The following is a 14,222-nucleotide window of genomic DNA, read 5'->3' as shown; positions in this document are numbered from 1 at the left end:
TCATAAATAGCCACCACTTATGGAAAGCACACCACAGTTACAGCAGTCCTACCCGACAGGTCCCTGTATCCCTGCTTTCCAGATGAGGAAACAGGCTCAGAAAGCAGCGTTTGCTGGCCTCTGTCACATAGCTAGCTAGTAAGGGGGTGGCCAGAAGGCAAAGCCAGCTCTGCCAGGGCAATGTCCTCAGAAGAGCCGAGAGAGGGAGGAGTTGCTTCCAGGTCAAGGTCAGGCCTCCAGAAAAAATGCTTGGTCTGGGCCCTTTTCTCCTCCCCCACACTTGGCCCTGCAAATTGGCTTTGACCTTTCATGCCCCTGCCTTTGAGCTTCTCCCCATTCAATTGAAATCACAAAAGAAGAAAAGAGGGCTGGCAAGAGGGAAAGGCCCCTCCTGGCCCAGGCCCAGGTCCCCAGCCACGCCCCCGCAGGCGCATCGAGCCCTCCAGAGTCTGTTTGCACAGTTGGGGTGCTGCGCTAGGAACCCCACCTCCGGGAGAAAGGCACCACGAGGTCATCTGTTTACTCTGGGATTAGCGGCTCCCCGCGGGAGTTCTTTTCCTACGAGATGAAAAGAAAGCGGACAATCTGTCAGGTAAACAGGCCGCATTGTTCCCAGCCATGTCGGGGGCCCCTTTGTGGGCCGGGCCTTTGAGGTCGGTTGCTCCCTTGCACAGGGAAAGAGCTTACTTAAACGGAATGGAACGGAACGGGAGGCCCTGGCTGGTGGGCAGGTCGCCTGCTGCTGATACAAGAAGGGACAAAGGGCTCGGACGATTCCGGCCTTTCCTTAGCTGCTCTCCTTGCAAGCCCTTTCCTCCCCATGGGTCTCTTGATGAGTCCAACAAGACGGGCACGGAGCCCGATCTCACAGATGGGGAAGCTGAGGCCAGCGGCAGCTTCCCCCAGCACAGAAGAGAGCTCCTGATTCCAGCAGGGGGTGACTGGAAGAAAACCAGGTACCTGGTCTAACCACCTCACTCTTCAGATGGGGAATAGCTGGAGATACAGGAAATGGCAGAGCACGATTTCTGCACTGGAGGTTTCCCCAGGTGCCCCTGCTGGGTGGTGGGGAACACAGGAGCCACGACCATCCCCACGAGCTGGCTGTCAGTTTTATGGATTCCCAGAATATTTAACAGCTGAGTGGATGGGACTGGTCAAGGCCGGCCTGTTCCCTCCCACATCTACCCACAAGGTATCTTCCTGGGAAGCAGGGAAGACAGTGCAGGCCCTGCCCTGTGAGTGCATAAGTGCCTGGGAGTCAGGACTCCTGTGTTTGGGCGGCCCTGACTCCAGTTTGCTCTGTGGCCCCAGGCAAGCCACTCACCCTCTCTGGGCCATCCATCAAACAAGAGATAAGATGCTCTCCAGGGCTAGCCCTTCCCCTTCGGACCATGAGAAAATCTAGGGAGGGCACAGGCATCCATCCATGAGGACAGGATGAAGGAGGGACTACCTAAACCCCTGTCCATCTCTGACCCCCAAGAGGCCTGTGAGGCAGCGGGGGCAGCGCCTGGCCCAGCCACCATCCTCTAGGCAGGTGCTGCCGTGGGAAGACAGCACTGTGGTGAGGTGGTGAGACCACGTGCCCTGAGTCACTCTGACCGGTCCAATTGCCTGTCACTCACCAGAGGCCCAATTTTGGGCAAGTGACTCAGCCTCTTGGTGTGCGAAATGGCCCCCCACGAGGCCTCCTCAGCCTGGGGGACTCCATGGCAGAAGGGTTCCAGGAAGGCAGGAGCTGGAGCTGTTCTTGCCGCTGCGGGGAGGTCCTGTCCACCCTCTAGCCTCCCTCTCCCTGACCCCCCACCACTGCCCATTCCCAGGAAGGCACCTGTTCTCTTTGCCACCTGACGCCAAGTCACTGTTCAGCTTATGGGCGACGGAGCCAGAAACATGGAAAAATCTCATGCTGCTCCCAAAGTCCAGGGAGAGCTCAGAGAAGGCTGGTGGAAAAAGGCGCAGAGCTGTGGCCGGACAGAGTAGGCCCCGACCAAACACAGAGCCGCTTTGACAGGAGCCAGGGCACGGTCCTGAGACGAGCCTCATCCCTGGAGGGCAGCAATGGACCATACACGTGTCTAAGCCCCCATCACCAGCAGGGGCCCCAGTGACTCAGAGCCTGCTCTTCCTGAACCCACTCGGCAGGAAGAAAACTGAAGGCCCAAGAGCCCCAGCCACACTGTGACCTGGAGGTGACCTGGAGGGAGACAGGGTGACAGCACCAAGATCAGCCTTTCCTCTGAGGCTTCGCAGGACTGAATGAAGGCAAACTTCCCAACACCCCAAGCCACGGGATTGTCCTGCCTGGGGCCCTGCCTGAGCTGTGATGGGCTGTGTGGCCCTGGGTGAGTTACTTGCCTTCCCTGAGGCTCATTTCAGCATATATAATAGAAAATGGAGACAAAAGGATGCCCTTTGCATGGGTTTTGGGAAAGATTAAATCACATGTTTATAAAAGTGCCTGGCAAACATCAGTGGCTCCATGAATATTTGTGGTATCTGAGTCCCCCACACTGCTTTCATGTCCCCTTTTCCTGATCTTTCCCTTTTCCCATTAAGCTTCCCAAGCCTCCAACTGAAGCTGCAGTGTTGCTGGGGGCAAACATCATGGGAATCACAATGAACATAGTAACCATTTATTACAAACATACTATGAGCCAGGCCATGTGCTAATAAGTGTTTTATCTCCATTATATAGAGAAGGAAACTGAGGCACAGAGCACTTAGATGCCCCCAGCTAGGAAGGGATGGAGTCAGGATTTGAATGAACCCAGTTTAGATGCCCTTAGCTGTGCCCTCTAGGGTGATAATCAACTCTGACTTACGGAGCAAAACTGTGTGCCAGGTTCATCACCTCCTGAATTCCACGTGCTGGGCACTGCGGTCCCTGCCACAAAGAGGACAAAACTTCAGCCCAGAAAGACTCAGTGTCCACCACTGAGTGTGCGTGGATGCATGGGAGGTCTGGGTGGTGGCTGACCCGGGCAGCTGGCAGGGAAGAGACTCAGTCCTGCATGCTCTGGGATTTCCTTCCTGCTCGCTGCTGCCACCACAGACACATCGTTCCCAGGGAGCTGTCAGTGCCCTGCCAATGGCAGGACCAGGCTCCATGTGAGCCAGGAAGCCCTCACCAAAACGATGCACCCTGAAACTTCGTTTCCGTCTCCAGGCGCCCACACAACCTGCCTCCCTGGGGTTGCCTGTCGTGAGGATGGGCAGGAGGCTCCAAGGGGCACCCTGGTTGGAAAGAGTGGTGAGGATTCCTTCTAGGCAGGGGATTGGGGTATGAGCAGACGTAGATGGGAGGCCTGGACGTCCCCAAGGAAATGACATGTTACCCCAAATGCCCATCGACCCTTCTACCCTTCCTGACTTCTGACAACTGGCTCCTGGAAACAAGGTCAAGACTGCCCCCTGAGGACTACCGTTTTGGGGAATCCCAGCATCTGGGGGAGACCTAAAGATGTGGGCACCAAAGGAGAAGGAGTTTCCAGCTGCAGCCTAAACACACCTGGTCCAGAGACTCATAGCAAGCACCACTCCCACCCCACCCCACAGCCACACACACCACTCCTCAGCCACCTTTTTTTCTCGTGAAGTCTGCCTCAGCAATTCAATTTTCATCAGATTCAACTGGATTCATGTGGCCCAAAGGCCGTCCACACCACAGGTCCTTCCTAACTGCGATGCCACCTGGGCACTCGCTTCCTTGCCAGGCAGCTGGTTCTCCCTGTCCACCATTTATCATTCTAGAAAGAGCTTTAGTTAAGCAGACAATTGCCTGTCTTCCTGCAGCTTCTACCTGTCAGCCACAGAGCAGGGGTGTGGGGGGCACAAGGGCAACTCCAGCCAGACTGCCTGGGGTCTGCATCCCAGCTGGGGGCATTGAGCTTCTGGGGCTTCAGTTTCTCTGTCTGTAAGGTGAGGAGTTTGACAGTCACCCCAGAGGGTTGTTGAGGGGTTCAAATGAGATGATACGAGGAAAGCTTTCAGCCCAGCACCCAGAACCACAGTAAATTACTTTTTGTTATTAATGCTGTTGCTCTTTGTTCATTAGCATCTGCAATGCCTTAAAAATAGCTGAGGGCTCCAATCCATGCGCCCTCACCTCTGTGACAATTCAGCTTCTTTAGGCTGAACATACGCAGCCCCTTCCTTCAAATACCCACTCTGTGTCCAGGTCTCAGACTCTCACCTCTCTGGCCAGACTTCACTCAAGTCCCCAAAAGGGAAAATCTGGAGGAGAAGGAGCAGGCCTCTTTTGATTTTTAGGACAAATCTACAGAAATGAGAGAAGCTTGACCACAGCAAAGAGTAGAATGGGAACCAATCATTACCCAGCATGGAGAGGCAGAGCTCGGCTCAGAATAATACATCTTTGTCCTTCCTGAGGATTAAAGCTGTCCAAGGGTAGAAAGGGCTGCCTTGGGGGGGTAATGAGCTCCCCATCTCTGGAGGCATTCAAGGTGGATGATCACCCACCAGGGGTGTTATAGAAAGGATTTTCACACTGAGTGGAAAATTGAACTAAATAACGTCAAAGATGTAAGCTCATCACAAAGAAGAAATAAGTTCACTCCTTCCCTCATTCAACACATATTCATTGTTGCATTCCTAGCCACACCTACCTCTGTGCCATTTACTCTCCTGAGTGCGCAGTTCACACTAAGAAAAGAATCTGATTTTTGGAAGCATTTAATGAAAACAGGGCTACTTTGAAGTTGCTCTTGACCTCCACTTTTACATCTGTAAAATGGGTGGGGCAATAACAGTGCCTACTTCACAGGACCAGCAGACAGACACTAGAGCGGCCGGGCACACTGTGGGCCTCAGAGAAAGTTGGTTTGTCATTATCGTTAGCATCATTAACATGAGGACTATAACTGAAATCCTGGAAATGTTTCTCTTTCTCTCTTTTTTATTTTTTTTTCTGAAGACCCAAACAACTCGGTATGTACTAAATCAAGTCCTAAGAATCCCACCTAGCTAAAGCCTTCACCCAGAGCAGCCGGGACCAGCTTGGTCTGGAAACCAATGATACACCAGTTCTGGGCCCACATCCAAAGCCAGCCAGGCACCAAAGACAGGAGGTCTGCTGAACCCACATTATCTGCTACCATCATTTCTCAGAAATGATATCCATGGGCCAAGCAAAGCCATTTTTCTCTGAAGCAGTTTAATCGTGTTGTAGAGGAAAGGGTGGTTCTAACTGTAACCCAGCTTGGCTTTTCAAATGAGGGGAAAATAGAAACCCATAAGCTCCTCAGAAAATCTGATGTCAGCCACCTTCTTGCTTCTCCGTTTCAAGTTACTGGGTACTCATCTGCTGCCCAAATGGGCCAGAACAAGGGTTCCACCAAGAGGGCTTAAGTCAGATCGGGGCATGTGCCTGCTGTCCCTTGGGGTCTGCTAATGGTCTCTAGACTGACACTCAGAGCCTCAGCGAGGCTTGGGGTCTCTACGGGAAGAGCACATCTGGGACATTTCATATGTGGAAGAGCCTGGGCTTGAGTCAGGCCACCTGGCTCCTGGTCTCAGACCTGCCACACATCAGCTGTGTGACCTTTGCAGGTGACTGAACCTCCCTGAGTCCCCATTTCCTGCTCTGTTAATCGGCACTATTGAGTCCTATCTTTGAAGAGTTGGGAGGATTCAGTGAGGCTGTACTCACTAAAAGCCTGGGACAGAGAAGACCCATGGAGCGGTCACTTCCCTGCACAGAGCTTGCTGAATGGCTGAGCCTGGGCAGTGCTGTGCTTTCCCCAGACTGGCCCATCCTCCCTCTATCAGGAAAGGTGGCTGGCGGACAGGCACCAAAAGGATGCAGAAGACAGGAGGGGTGCTGGGCTGAACGCTGGGGCCTAGGGAGTAGCCCTGGCTGAGGGATGGGGGCTGGCTTTTTGGGGAGAAGTAGAAAGGGGTTTCTCTGCAGTGCATTTGATGCAGAGCTTTCAAGCACCTTCTGAAGGCCTCAGGGGAGAGTCTGAGCTCTTGCTTGAGGAAACAAGAAGAAGCTCAGCAGGAGGGGACTGAGGAGTGGGCGAGTCAGCCGCTGAATGTGTGCAGCACTGAGCATGGGCGAGGCTGCTTGGGAGACCCTGCAAGGGCTTGGGGGACCCTTGTGAGGACTGACCAGGACCGCCTGTGCTATGCTCAGGACATGTGTTGTAAACACGGGAGACTCAGGCCTTGACCCAGGGAACATGGGACTCAGATGCAAAATCAGTAGTCCTCGAATTTCAGTGAAATAGGCGTTACTTAGAGAACTGCTAAAAATACCAAGACCAAGAATTTCACTTCTGAAAGGTGAAAAGAAGAAGGTGCACTGGCTTGGGACCTCAGAACCCAAGAAACAAGATGGTGGTGAGTTGCCTGGGTTTTCTTTTGCCTTATAAATTCCAGACTTGGAGCTAAACAAGCCAGCAACCCAGAAACACCAATGAACGCAGATGGAAAAAAGAAAAAAGCCCTGATAACAGTTTGGATCTGTGTCCGTGCCAAATCTCATGTGGAATTGCAATCTCCAATGCTGGAGGTAGGGCCCGATGGAAAAAGGTGACTGGGTCATGGAGGCAGAATCTATCTCATGAATGCTGTAACACCATCCCCTTGGTGCTGTCTTCATGACAGCGAGTGAATTCTCACGAGATCTGGTTGTTAAAGGTGTGTGTCACCTCCCCCTCACTCACTCTCTCTTGCTCCCACTCACCATGTGAGATGCCACCACAGCTCCCTGTTCGCCTTCTGCCATCATTGGAAGCTTCCTGAGGCCTCCCCAGGAGTGAGCAGATGCCGGTGCCATGCTTTCTACACAGCCTTCGGAGCTGTGAGCTGATTAAGCCTCTTTTCTTTATAAATTATCCAGCTGCAGGTATTCCTTTAGAGCAACGCAAGAACAGCCTAACACATGCCCCAAAGGAAAAACAAAGGAGAAGCCTAGCAAGACAGAAAACTTTTAGTCAATAACCACTCCACTCTAGTCAAACAACAAAGAAAACGTGTGGCCCCACCCCAAACCCATCATCAATAGCTGAGTGGGAGCCTAGATTTCCACCCAAGCTATACGGAGGAGCCTCAATACCCCACTGGGTGGTGTCAGAGAAGGCCCAGTGGGGAGCCAGCACTTTTACTCCCCCTTGAGATGTTCTCATGAATTATTTATTGCTTTCTAGTTTGATTCCATTGCCTTTGGAGGAGACATTCTGTAGGATTTGAATTATTTTAAATTTGTTGAGGTTTGTTTTATGGTCCAGGGTATAATCTATCTTGACATATATTCCTTGAGCATTAAAAAATAATATGTATTCTGCTGCCTTTAGGTGGCGTGTTTTATAAATGTCAATTGAATCCTATTGGTTGATTGTGTCGTTGAGTTATTCTTGCTGATTTTCTGTTTAGTTGTTCTATCCATTGTTTCATGAGGGAGTTTTGAAATCTCCAACTATAATTGTAGATTTGTCTCTTTCTTCTTTCAGTTGTTTTTGTTTCACTTATTTTGCAGCTCCATTGCTATGCATGTTTAAGATTGCTATGTGTTTTTGGTGTATTGAACTTTTTATCATTATGTAATATCCCTCTCTGTGTCTGGAAATATTCTTTGCTCTGAAATACTTTGTCTGATACTAACATAGCCACTCCTACTTTCCTATGATAAATGCTTTCATGATTTATGCTTTTGCATTCTTTTACTTTTAACTTACCTGTATCATTATTATTAGGGAGTTTCTTGCCTATAACACACAGCTGAGTTATGCTTTGTAATCCACTCTACCAATCTCTGTTTTTTTAATGGCTGTATTTAGATCTTTTATATTTAATGTAATTATTAATATTTTTGACTTAATTCTATCATTTTATCTTTGTTATCTGTTAATACTGTGTTTCTCAGATGTCTGTTTTCTATTACCATCATTCCTGGAATGAAAAAAAGTTCCTGGGTCACTGGAACATATTTTACAATTCCATTTTGATTTATCTGTCGTGTTTTTGAGTATATATCTTTTTGTATAGCAACGTTAACAGTTCCTGTAGGTATTACATTTTATATACATAACTTATCACCATCTATTTGTATCATCATTTTATCAGTTTGAGTGAAGTACAGAGACCTCACTTTTCTTTACATCCTGTTTGTAAATGTCTTAAATTTTTCCTCTAAATACATTTAGAACAATACCAGACAGTGGTATCGTTTTGCTTCCATCATCAAGCATAATTTAGAAAACACAAGAGAGAAAGAAAGTTCATTATATTTCTTCATGTTTTTGTTTACTAGGTTCTTCCTTCCTGATGTTTCAAGATTCTTTACTTTACCATTTTCTTTCTGTTTAGAGAAATTCCTTTAGCCATTCTTTTAGGGTAGATGTGCTGATGACAAATTCTTTTACTTTTTCTTCATCCGGAAATGTCTTGATTTCTCCTTCATTCCTGAAGGATATTTCACTGGGTATAGAATTATGAGTCAACAGTTCTTGTAGCACTTAAAATATATTGTGCCACTTCTGGCTTCTATAGTTTCTGATGGTAATTCTACTGTCATTCAAATTGTTTCTCCTCTATAGTTAAGGTGTCATTTTTCCCTGACTGCTTTCAAGATATTTTTTGTCTTTAGTTTTCAGAAATTTAATTATAATTGGCATTGATTTTTTTTTCAATTTGAAGTTGTCTTAGTAGCTCAGGATGTTATAACAAAATACCACATACTGGGTGGCTTAAACAACAATTTGTTTCTCACCATTACAGAAGCTGAGAAGTCCAAGACCAAGGCACTAGCAGATTCAGTGTCTACTGAGGGCCTGCTTCCTGGCTCATAAGACAGCAGTCTTCTCACTATGTCTTCACATGTTACTCAGAGAAAGAAAGCAAGCTCTTGCAGAACACTTGTAAGGACACTAATCCCATTCATAGTGGTGCCGCCCCCATGACCTCATCTAATCTTAGTTAGCTCCCCAAAGCCCTACCGCCTAATACCATCATGTTAGGAGGCAGGGTTTCAACACATGAAGTTTGGGAAACACACATTCTGTCTATGACAAGGATTTTGTCATCTTCTTGATTCCACAGACTTGTCTTTTGCTAAACCTGAGCAGTTTTTAGCCATTATTTCTTTGAGTAATTTTTTCAGCCCCATCCTTTTGCTCTTTTTTTTCTGGAATTCCAATGACAAAAATCTTAGAACTTCCATATAGTCCCACAGGTTCTCGAGGCTCTGTATTTTTTGTTTCTTTAGTCTATTTTGTCTCCATTATGCAGATAGGTTCTACCATTAAGTTCACTGATTCTTTCCTCTGCCACTTACATTCTACTGTTGAGCTCATCCACTGAGTTTTTAAATTTCAGTTATTCACTTTTTGAGTTTGAAAATTTTCCATTTGGCTCTTTTTTATACCTTTATTTCTTTGCTGAGGCTTGCCATCTTTAAATTTGTTTCAACTGTGTTTGTAATTGCTTATTGAAGCATTTTTACCATGGCTGCTTTAAAACCTTTGTCAGATTATTCTAACATCTCTGTCATCTTGGTGTTGGTATCTATTGAATGTCTTTTGTCATTCATCTGAGATCTTCCTGGTTCTCAGTATAATGAGAAATTTTTTATTGAAACCTGAACGTTTTTTAAACCATTTGTTTTAGTTGGCTTTCTCTGATACCACTCTATCAGCGGCAGTGGGGGTCAATACCTTGTTACCACCAGGTGGAGATAGAAGTCCAGGTTCCTCCCTTGGCCTCCAGTGGTGGGGTGGGAGTTCTGTCTCCCATGTGGTCTCCACTGCTACTTAGGTGATGGTGGCATCATTGTCGTGGAGAATGTGAAAGTCATGATTTTCCAGTGAGCATCCTCTGGCATCACCCCAGTGTGGGGAAGGGGAAGAAAGTGAGGCATCTCTTTATGGATGAGTGGGGATGAAAGTCCCTGCCCTCACTAGACCTTCTCTAACACCACTCAGAGAGAATGCTGGGGTGCCTTATTACAGCCTTGCAAGAGTGCTAGTCTAAAGGCCCATTGGCCTTTGCTACAGGGCTGGAGATGGAACCACATTTTTCTTCTGTGATGTTTGGCTGGAGTAGGGAGTTGCCATTGAAAATTTTTTCATCTTAAACCAGATATTGCATGTTCTCACTTATACATGAGAGTTAAATGATGAGAACACGTGGATACATAGAGGGGAACAACACACACTGGGTGTGTGTGTTTGGAGGGTGGAGGGTGGGAAGAGGGAGAGGATCAGAAAAAATAACTAATGGACACTAGACTTAATACCTGGGTGATGAAACAATATGTACAACAAACCCTCATGACACACATTTACCTATGTAATAAACCTACACATTCTGCGCATGTACCCCTAAACTTAAAATACAAGTAAAATAAATAAATAAATAAATAAATTAGAAAAATAGAAAACAGGCCCGGCATGGTGGCCCATGGCTGTAATCCCAGGTCTTTGGGAGGCCAAGGCAGGTGGATCACGAGGTCAGGAGATCAAGACCAGCCTGGCTAACACAGTGAAACCCCATCTCTACTAAAAATACAAAAGTTAGCCAGGCGTGGTGGCATGCACCTGTAATCCCAGCTACTCGGGAGGCTGAGGCAGGAGAATTGCTTGAACCGGGGAGGCAGAGGTTGAGTGAGCCAAGACTGCGCCATTGCACTCCAGCCTGGGTGACAGAGCGACACTCCATCTCAAAAAAAAAAAAAAAAAAAAAGAAAACCAGAAAAGAAAAATAGAAAACTAGTTTGTCTTGTTAGTCGGCCCCTTTCCTGATCCTTTGGCTAGAGGGGCTTTTTTTTTTTTTTTTTTTTTTTTTTTTTTTTTTTTTTTTACTGTGCCAGTTAGGGTTTCTGGGCTAGAAGGCTCTTTATCTCCAAGTCTGAGATATATGAGGAAAAAAAACAAAAAAAAACCATGGGACTTACCACCATGTCACCCAGAGGTCCCTAGCCAGTCTGCCACCTCTTCACATTTCAGAATCCTCTTATGTTTGTTTTACATATCATGTCCAGGGTTTTTTGTTATACTTAGCAGGAGGAATTGGGCAAGTACCTCCACCCCATTTTCCTCTACAGGAGGGTCTGAAGCCCCTCCTGTCTCCTGTGTTCTTTTTATATGCACTTTTTTTTTTTCCAGTATTATATTTTTTCTGCCTCAACCCTGAAGTCAACCACTTCTTCAAGGAGACTTGGTAGCTTTTATTGGAGAATTATATTTAGAAACAAAGGACTGTGTGCTACATGTGCTCATTGCAATTGCTTCTAGGCCCTCATAGTGGACAGAGTTAGGAAACACATGTTTATACACTAACCCACATATACACGTGTTTACATTTATTTCTGTCTCTCTCTCTGTGTGTGCGTCTGTGTGTGTACAGAATTCATTCTCCAGTCCAACATCACAGGATTCATTACAGCATTCTCCTTTGTATTATTTGTAGGTTCTTTCTCTGAAATGAGACACCTGGCTTTCAATATCTACAACAGATTTACTTATTTGTTCAACCCTAGCATACATGTACAGTAGTTTCAGAATGCTAGCTTGTACCCCTGTGAGAAACAAATTTACCAACTAGAAGGCAATGTTTGTGAACAGTCCTTTTTCACTTAGCCTCACAGTTGCCAAACAAAACACTATTTTCCAACGTTACCGAGGTTGCCTCCTAGTTCCTCACCTAGTTCAGTGTTACTCACTTGTGATAAAGCATGATTCACTGGTCACATCTGCATTCCATTTTGGCTCCCCCACCCCCACACTGTAGTTGATTTTTTAAAATTTGCATAGTGTAAAATTCACTCTTAGTGGCATATAGTTCTGTAGATTTTAGCACGTACTTAGAGTCATGCATCCAACCCCCACCGCATCAAACAGAACAGCTCCATCACCCTCAAACTTCCCTCGCCAGGCTCCTTTGTGGTCAGCTCCTTCTCCCAACTCTGGCAACCACTGATTTTCTTTTTATTCCACTGGTTTTATCTTTTACAGGATGTCATATAAATGGAGTCATACAATATGTTGTCTTTTCTTTCTGGCTTCATTCACTTAGCAAAATGCATTTAAGATTCATCCTTGTTGTTTTGTGAATCAGCAGTTTCTTCCTTCCTGTTGCTGAGTGGCGTGCCATCCTATGGATGTGCCAGGGTTTGCTTCTGTCTCCTTTTGAAGGGCCTCTGGGTTGTTTCCAGTTTTTGTTGATTATGAATACAGCTGCGGTAAATACTCACATGCAGGTTTTCGTGTGGACGTAAGTCATTTTACTTGGGCAAATATCTAGAAGTGAAATGGCTGGATCATATGGTGTGTTTTGTTTAGCTTTTTAAGAAGCTTTCAAGCTATCTTCCAAAGTGGTTGTACCTTTCTGCGGTCCTCCTGGTAATGTATGAGAGAGCCAATTGTTTCACATTCTTGTCAGCCCTCAGTATGGTCAGGTTTGCTTGTGTATTTCAGGTGTCCTCTTACGGGTGTAGTGGTATCTCACTGTGGTTATAATTTGCACGTCTCTGACAACTAATTATGTTGATCATCTTTTTATGTGCTTACTTGCCAACTGCTTATCTTCTTTGCCCATGTGTCTGTTGTTTTTTGTTTGTTTTTGAGACAGGGCCTCTGTCCATCACCCAGGCTGGAGTGCAGTGGCACGATCTCCAACTCCTGGGCTCAAGCAATCCTCTCATCTCAGCCTCCTGAGTAACCAGGACTCCAGGTGCACCACCACACCTGGCTCATTTTTGTATTTTTGTGGAGACGAGGTTTCGCCATGTTGCCCAGGCTGGTCTCAAACCAGAGAGACTAGATTTGACCCTGGCTGTGTCTCCTCTGACAACCATCCTTGTGGCAGAAGTGCAGCAGTGGAGCTGACCTGGAGGGATGGGGTACAGGGAGGGTAGAAGCTTCGCTGCAGAAACCCTGCTTTTCCCACTATCTTCTGGCTGTCTTCTCCACCCTGGCCAAGTGGAATTCCTTACAGCACATCATGTTGGCCATTTTCAGGTCTCCTACTATGACTTGGTGGGGTTGAGGAATTCCCTTTTGAATAGGGCCCCAGGGTGACTCATCACCTGCAGTGAAGGTGCCATGCCTTATCAGAGCCACATTCAGGCCACCCTCTGTACTGTGGGCCCAGACAAACTCTAAGCCTGACTGACACCGTGGTACAGTTGCTGTGGCCTCACGGCCTAGTTCATATAGTTATGGACAAGCCACGTCTGAAATCTTTCCAGTAAGCAGTGGGACAGATCCTTGTGTTGAAAGAATATGGGCTGCCACATGATCTTCTGAATTGCCGCCCATGTTGTGATGTGAGGTGGAAGCTTTGTCATTAACGAGACATGGTTATGTGCCTAGGGACATGGTGGCCACCTGCTCAGTCCTCTGTAAGTGCTGGTCTGTGAATTGTCCCCATTCTCCACCTACAACAATCCATGCATGCATTCATTCATTGATTCATTGATTCCACAGCCCCCGCCTGGGGCCAGGCATGTGGGATGAGGGTTGGGGGACTCAGAGGAGGTAAGATCCAGGATCGCTGACGGGAAGTTCAACGTCCAGTGCAGACCCTGTCCAGCCAGCAGGACCCACTCAAAGATCACTGTGACTGGCCTGAACGCTCATGTGGAGAAGGAGGCATTGGCTGGGGGTGGGGATGGGAGTGGAGGGCGAAGGGGTCTCCACAGGCGGGCCCCACCTTCACCTTCCTCACGACAACTTGCTGCCTCCCTCTCTCAATCCTTACTGCCAACTGAGGCCAGGGCCGCCCAGCTCACAGCTTCCCAGCCCCTATCCCAGCAGGCAGCTGTGGCCCATGCTGCCCTCGGACCCTCCAAATGCCCACAAGAAAGCCCATGGCTTCACTCACTTGCTGCACAATTGTGATCGTGTCACCTTTGTCTCTGGACCTTCTAGAGAAAGGAGGGTGGGATTGGATACTCCTGAGTTTAGAGCTCCATGCAAAACAAAGTCACAGTAAAGTGTGATGATCTGGTAAGGGGGGAAGAGAGGCTGTCTTTTCAGAGACTCCTTTTCCCTCCCTCTAATGAATGCAAGAACAGTGCTTAACCCAGGGGAGCTGGGAGCCAACCTGTGAACCGAATCCTCCACGGCCAGCTTGGGCTGTGACTTCATTCATTCAAATCACCCACCAAGCATTGTTTTGTGTTAGAAATACAGCAGTGAACATATCCTCTCCTCCTCTTTTCTTTAGACCTGCAGGGCCTGAAGAGGCAGCCCCAC

The sequence above is a fragment of the Nomascus leucogenys genome, chromosome 20 (genome assembly GCF_006542625.1).
Source record: "Nomascus leucogenys isolate Asia chromosome 20, Asia_NLE_v1, whole genome shotgun sequence".
Taxonomy (NCBI): domain Eukaryota; kingdom Metazoa; phylum Chordata; class Mammalia; order Primates; family Hylobatidae; genus Nomascus; species Nomascus leucogenys.
The sequence above is the reverse complement of the archived record's forward strand: the minus strand, read 5'-3'. Positions refer to the sequence as shown.